We start from the raw sequence: 7,386 nt of genomic DNA, 5'->3' as shown, positions 1-7,386 counted from the left end.
CGAGTGGGTTGTGATCCAGGGTGGAAGAGGGTAATGTGACTGAATCTTTTTGTCTATACATTTTTTCCATGTGGGAGATCTGAGAACATGATGGAACCATAAGAATGCCATGCCGTGGTTTCCCACTGCTAGACTGTATACAGAGAACTGATCTTCCCAGAGGATGCTGAAACCCATATATGTGCCTTCCGATCTTGTGTGTGTACCATATCATTAAGGACCAGAGTCATTACTCTGTGCTGCCTTGCTGTTCATATTTGGATAGGGGTCCTTCTCTCTCCCCATTCCTCAAGACAGACATGGGGTGGAAAATAGAAGGGGAAAGGTGACTTCTGGTACCTTTCCAATCTTATCCATACATAGTGGAGTCTCTTTTTGCCAGTAGTAGCAAGCAATCTTTACCTAGGTGTCAATTCTCCCATTGTGGTAGGAGATGAGCGAAAAGTATCAAAGATGAGCTAGAGGACAGCAGAGGGCATTTAAAAATAGAAAATAGAGAAACGGGGCATAATGGATGACCTTTGGAGGCAGCGGTGAAGAATTATCAATTCGGGATACTATGAAATAAATAAGAAAAGTCAGCAAATGTTTACCGATGAAAAATAAAGGCTCAGGGGAACTATGACAACCTCTGGCAAGTTCTTCACAGACCCACAATGCTTTTACAAGTCGGGTCCTTCAAATACAATTAAAGTTCTTCACACTGTGTGTCCCAGTTGCTTTAAAGGAAGGCCAATTGCATTCTCTTAGCTTCAGAGACAGAATTGAATCACTAGGTTAGGGGAAATTGAAAAAGCAAACACAAGTGGTCCAGCCAAGGCCCGGAGCATGGAGCAATGATGGCCAGAGTGTATAAGTGGTAGGTAATTTGTTTTCAGAATTGCTTCTATGTGCCCAAAAAAACACAGTCTTTCCAAGGACTCATAGGTGCTTACAAGATTCATTAAACCACCAGCAAGTATATCTAATATACCTCTTAAAATTGTCATTAGCCAGAACTTCTATATGGTTATCTAGTATCCTTTGATTTTTTTTTTTATAACTAAAATTCACACTATAATTTTAGTGTTCCTGCCTCCCCACACAGGGTCACAGAACGGAGAGTTTCAAGTTAGATGACCTACACTTTCAACTCAAAGAGGAGAGTTCCTCCAGGCCTCATAATTCCACTTTGGAATGTCGTGGATGGCAAGTGATATGGTAGAATCTATTTAGGTTCCATCATCCTACCAAAAATCTACCTGGATGGCTTTGGATAAGTGCCTAACCATTTCTGCTTTTCTCCTCCATAAAACAGATTTTTTAAAAAAAATCTTCCAGGAGTACTTCAGAAGGATTGTGTTGACGTAGAGTCCTGGTGTACACTCAGGAGTGGTACAGTTCGAAAGAAAAATATCATCTGTTTTGTCTCCTTTGCAGATCCAACATTACATATAGATACATAAAAATACTTTTTTTCATTTGTTATTTATCTTTTAATTTATAATAAAAGAAGCATGGACATGTAAACTGAGCCTGTGCGTTCAAAAATATGGAAACTTCACAAATTTACGTGTCATCCTTGCACAGGGGCCGTGCTAATCTTCTCTGTATCGTTCCAATTTTAGTATATGTGCTGCCGAAGCAAACACCATAAAAAAATTCTCCTCTCTCTCTCTCTCTCTCTGGTATGTGCATGTATGTGTGTGTATATAAGTATGTGTGTGTGTGTCAGTATGTGTATGCATATGTGTGTGGTGTGAGGGTATGTGTGTATGTATGTGTGATGTGTGTATGTGTATGCATGTGTATAAATTAGCATTATGTATTGTGGTGTGTATGCATGTGTATAGCATGTATGTATGACTTGAAAGCAGAATAATAATGGGGAAAGGAGATTAGTGGAGGACAGAAGAGAAGGGAGACAAGGGGTAATACTGTTAAATATTTAAATACTGTTAAAATACATGATGTACTTGAAAGAAACTATCATTATGAAGCCCATCACTCTGTATAATGAGCAAATACTAATAATTTTCAAATTTATCTTTATATTTGCAATCTTATAATGCACAAATTAAAATAAGACCATACTTTCAATTATCCTATGTACCTTCAACATGCCCTTCGCACTGTTCCCTCTCTCTCTCTCTCTCTCTCTCTCTCTCTCTCTCTCTCTCTCTCTCTCTCTCCTCACTAAGTCCAGAGAGTGCTTTCTGTATGTACATGGGCCATCTACTGGATCATGGGCCTAGTGATTTTCTGTCCCATCTATGCTGGAATTTTGGTCAACTGATCTCATATAGGTCCTGTGCAGTAACTAAAACCAACTTATGTTCATCAGCCTATTAGCCATGTGGTGCCCAGGAGACAGAGTCACATCTCTCTTCCCTATCTTCTGGTTCTTACATTCTCTTCTCCTCTGCTTCCACAATGGTCCTGAGGCCTTCGGAATAATACAGATGCCCCTTTTGGAGGAAAAGCACTCAGTCTCTGTTCTCACCATTTTGACAGTCATACGTCTTTCCGGTGGCTGAGCTCCACTGCGCAAGAAGATTCTCTGACAGAGACTAAGTACAGGCCAGCTCTGTGGTATAAGCATATTTAGACAATAAGCTGATAAAATGGCCACTTATCAAAATAACAGTGGCAGGTTTTATCCTGGGGCCTGTGATCTCCAGAGCTCTGGGCATCTGACAGGGTTTAAATACAAGACATGATCTTCCCTCCTACAGAACAGGCCTCAGACACAATCGGAATGCAGTGAGTTACTCCATAAGAGCTGTGGCCCGGAGTTTCCATAACGGTTGTGGCCCAGTAGTTCCAGCCTTACAGATCATTCTTGCAGTATGCAGGATCAGGAACAGAGTGATAACATCACTGGGAAACCAGAAAGGAGTTTTTTTGAGAGAGAGAGATATGTTAAGGGAGAGGGAATCACAGATTATATATAGGTAAAATGAAGGTAGAATATTGGGGGTCAAAACACTTGAGTAAGGAAGGCAATGTCACTATGAGGAAAGACTAGGCAAAGGAGAACCCAGAAGAGGGACGCGTAAAATGATAGGGAAGTCTATGATCCCACAACCAAGCTTTAAAAAATTGCAAAGGACAGTAGGGCCAATAATAAATGTAAAGGAATAAAAAAGATTTAATTAGGTAACATATATTAGTAGCTGAGCGATAATGCCATGACCTTGACTGGTGCTCATGATGTACTGGCTAACACCACCATTACAGCCACTACTGTTACTAATCTCAAAATACACAGCAGGGAAACCCATAGAAAAGCATGGATCACAGCAAACCTTCTGTAGCAAATGAAGTTTCAAGCACCCAACCCATTCCTGCACACCCCAAAACCAGTTGTCTATCTCTGGTTGTGACTTAGGACTGAAATTATTAGCTTTCTGACTCTGTCCCTGAAACAGAGTGCGAATGCTACAAATCCAGAAGGAGATTTACGTATATTTATAATTTCACTGCTTCTGTTGGTGTCTAGCAAGAATAATAATACTGAATGACTGAGTGAACAAGTGAATTAAGAAAGATCCATCAATGCAAACTCAGGCTTGCCCAGAAGAAATGTATTTTCCAGGTAGATTTGGAGGCGTGCTTTGAAATGAGTTTATAATGCTTCCTTAAATGTCAGTACGAGGTAGTCAATCTAAACTATAATTAATTAAAAATAATCTGTAAACTTGTCAGGTATAGTCTGCTACAAAAGGATGTTAAAGGGATTAACTGTAGTGACCACAAAACTCAAGTGGCAAGGGCCAGCCCAGCAGTGAGACAGTGAATGGGGTCTACCTCTCTGCTAATCCACTCAGGCATGAGGGTTCTCAGACAGGGAATGTTCCGGATCTTCGGACAGAAGCATCTCTTGGGAAGAGAGAGACGATTCATCAAACTGCCATGACTTGACAGGACAGTCCCTTGAGCGTGCCCAGCTCTGATTCTATATTCACCAAAAAACTTTCTGAACTGTCAAGCATTTTTCTGCGTGAACTCACGGTCTCGGGCCAAGTTTTTCTCCAGCTGTAAATTAATAAGCCTGTATCCTGCCTTGCGTAACAAAACTGGGTGAGGAGGGGAATCTTTCATGAACCAATTATGCAGTGCCTAATCATGCCAGGAAAATAATGATAAAATCAAATTGGTAGCGTGATAAAACTGCGGGCTGGATGCTAAGAAGAAGGAGGGAAACGCTGGACAGTTCAGGTCCGTTGGCCTTACCTGTCATAAGTACCTCAGTGAGAAAAAACTACAAAGAAAAGCTAAGACTGGGAGCAACCCCAGAGCTCATTCTCATAAACCTCCTTGCATTACTTCAAAGATCAAAGAATAGTTTGAGGACTATGACACTGAAACAATTCCCTACATCTCACCAGACACCAAACAGAAGATGGAAAGGCAGCAGATGTATCCAGTGGTCAAAGAACTAACAGGAAGAGCTTTGGACAAAGCAGTTAGAATTGCTACATAGAGTGGCTGTCCGTTCTACAGTCTTAAGCTGTTCCAATATTCCATGGACATTGGTCCATCTCAGTTTATTTTCAAACCTACCCTCTAGTCACACCTAGCTTCATGACCCTTCCAATATACTCATATAGCACCATGGTGACATATTAGCTCTGAGAGCATACGTCTAACTGATCATCTCCTCCTGTGTAAATGAAGTAACCACCCAGAAGGCTTCTTACCTTCCGACAAACTGAGAAGGCATTGATCGATTAGGTATAGACAAACTGTTGTCTACGAACCAAGATAAAGTGTCAGCTCATTTTCATCTTGGCAATATGGAAAGTATTAAGAGGTGATAGCATCCACAGATACTTTTGCTTGTTATTGTAAAAATATAGAGGGCAGTAAAAATCTTTGTGTATAGAATCATAGAACCCTATGCTTATGTAAAAGCAATCTCAATATAGTCCAAGGTTCATTCTCTCTCTCTCTCTCTCTCTCTCTCTCTCTCTCTCTCTCTCTCTCTCTCTCTGTGTGTGTGTGTGTGTGTGTGTGTGTGTGTTTGTCATTTGTCTCTCTGTCTTCCAGTGTCTATCTCTCTGTGTCTGTCTCTGCCTCTCTGTGTCTCTGTCCATGACTACTCCTCTCTGTCTCTGTCTCTCCCTGTCTGTCTGTCTGTCTGTCTGTCTGTCTGTCTCTCTCTCTCTCTCTCTCTCTCTCTCTCTCTCTCTCTCTCTCTCTCTCTCCTCCTAGACTCTGAGCCTTGTATATTCTGTCTCTCCTCCTTTTCCTCTAATTCACCATTTATGTCTAGCTCCTCTGTGACAGCCATCTCAGCTCTCATCTGTACTCACCAACACAGCAGCCACTGAGCTTTTAAAATATGAAAGTATGGAAGTGATTTGAGGGCTTTTAAATATTTATTTCTTAAATAGTCATATATGGATAGCAGTTACTATTTTGAACAGTACAAGATCTATTCCATAGAATTAAACGTGTTTGAATCATGATCGTTACCTTTCAAAACGATGAAATTTATATAAATCTCAAAAAAAAAAAAAGCCTCAACAAACTCATAGTTTCTAGTAATTGTTAAGTTCCTTAAACTGATCATCTTACTCTAGGAATTTCAAGGAAAACTTAAAGCGTAAGAAAGGACAATTTTAAGCTATAAACTTGAGCAGCGGTTTAAATCCGTGGACCGGTCCCTCTGAGTGTGTTTTGGCTCTGCCTATCAATAGAACATTAATGGCTGATTAGCAGATACTGAGGATTTGTTGATTTGGCACAAGGGGAGCTGTGGCTGGTTCTTCGATTAGGTGTCCCTGCGTACAGATTTCAAAGGACTGCACTCTGCCATGCCCAGAGCCCACTATCAGCCAGAGAGCAGCAAGCAGCCGCGACTGCCTTCAGCCTGCAGGTGGTTGAATCTAGAGCAAAAGCGCCGCCTACAGGCCAGTGGAGAACACGCTCTCGCTAACAGGGTCTTCATTCATCCTGACAAGAAGCCTATACAGTAGAAAATCTCATCTCCAAAGCCTGCCACGAAATCACACGTTCATGGGGGTGTGAGGAGGTGGATAAAGTGAAGCATTTGTCAATTCCATCTCGCCAAAACACTGCCTCCCCGACTCCACACAGAGAAGCACTTCATTTCAGAGCAAGAAGCAGTCCATCACTGGCCTCCTCCCTGGGTGCCCTTTAACCCAGAGCCAGAAACTGAAGTCCTTCTGGCCCCTACACGCTCTCACAGACGTAGGTGCAACTGAATGTTCTTCCTTTTTATTTGGATTGAACAGGTAAGTGATTTCCCTGACAATGAGGTACTTATTAAGGAATCTGGAGATAGAATTAGATCCTCCTACCTTCCCTTCATTTCTTGACAATGGAGTAATCTATTGTTACGTTAAATGCATTAGATTTGAGCATAATAACCCTGCTATTTTTACCACTGCACTGGCACCTTTACTGGATGTACACCTATGAGAGACAAAGCAGAAAGGGGATTTTTAAGTTTCTGTTTTTGACACTGATTCTTTTGGGATGTTTTTATCCCACAGAGTGCCCTGGACAAAATACTAGCCTTGAGACTGCAGGAGGTATTTTTTTCTCCAGAAAGCTGCCTATCAGAAAGCTGAGTTCCTGTGAAGGAATACCCTTGTAGTCTTCAGGAATTGGACAGTCGTGGACTCAATGATGTTGTCACCAGACCCACAGAAGAACCCTCCATAGGAATTCCACTTCCCAGTCACTTGGGTGAATTAGTCACAGAGAGTCACAGGAAAGGATCAGAGGGCACCTTTTCCCAGAGAGCCATCCACGGTCAACATTAGTTCATTAATTCATTCAACAGTCATTAGGCCACACTAATCAAACAAAATACAAAGAATACAAAGATATTCTTGCTACTTTAGCTAAGCATTTTTTGCTTCGCTCTGCTTTTTAATACAGGGTCTCTGAAAACACATGCTGGCCTCTCAGGAAAGGGCTGAACTTCCGATGTCCCCATCTCTGCCTCTCAAGAGCTGACATTACAGGCATGTGCAACTACACCCAGCCCAAATAAATAGTTTGTAATAAGAATAAAGGAGTGAGGAGCCTAGAGAGGTGGCTCAGCACTTAAGAGCATGTGCGGCTCTTGCTGCAGACCTGAGTTCAATTCCCAGCATGCATACTTGTAGGGGGGTGCACAACTGTCTGTAACCCCGGCTGCAGAGGTAGTCAAGGCCTCTTGCCTCCAGGGGTATGTGCATTCCCACATGCGCGTGCGTGTGTGTTGTGTGTGTGTGTGTGCACGCGCATACACACACACACACACACACACACACACACACACACACGCAGCATTTATTTTGCTCATAAGCTTAAAATCTGGACAGGGCGTAGAGAGAAATGCAACCTGCATAGTCAAGTGCTGGGTTCATCTAGAGCTGGAGTACCCGC

The 7,386-nt window shown here is 42.0% G+C and overlaps 1 non-coding gene across 1 annotated transcript; it reads right to left on the bottom strand.

The window, feature by feature from the left end:
- Positions 1 to 1,525: 1,525 nt before the first annotated feature.
- Positions 1,526 to 1,631, bottom strand: LOC116899745. The gene has a single exon (XR_004387760.1). It is a non-coding gene; the product is annotated as a U6 spliceosomal RNA (small nuclear RNA).
- Between the last annotated feature and the right edge of the window lie 5,755 nt (positions 1,632 to 7,386).

The sequence above is a fragment of the Rattus rattus genome, chromosome 4 (assembly GCF_011064425.1).
Source record: "Rattus rattus isolate New Zealand chromosome 4, Rrattus_CSIRO_v1, whole genome shotgun sequence".
In the NCBI taxonomy this organism is placed as follows: Eukaryota; Metazoa; Chordata; class Mammalia; order Rodentia; family Muridae; genus Rattus; species Rattus rattus.
Note: the sequence above shows the minus strand (reverse complement) of the source record. Positions and strands in the feature narration are given on the sequence as shown.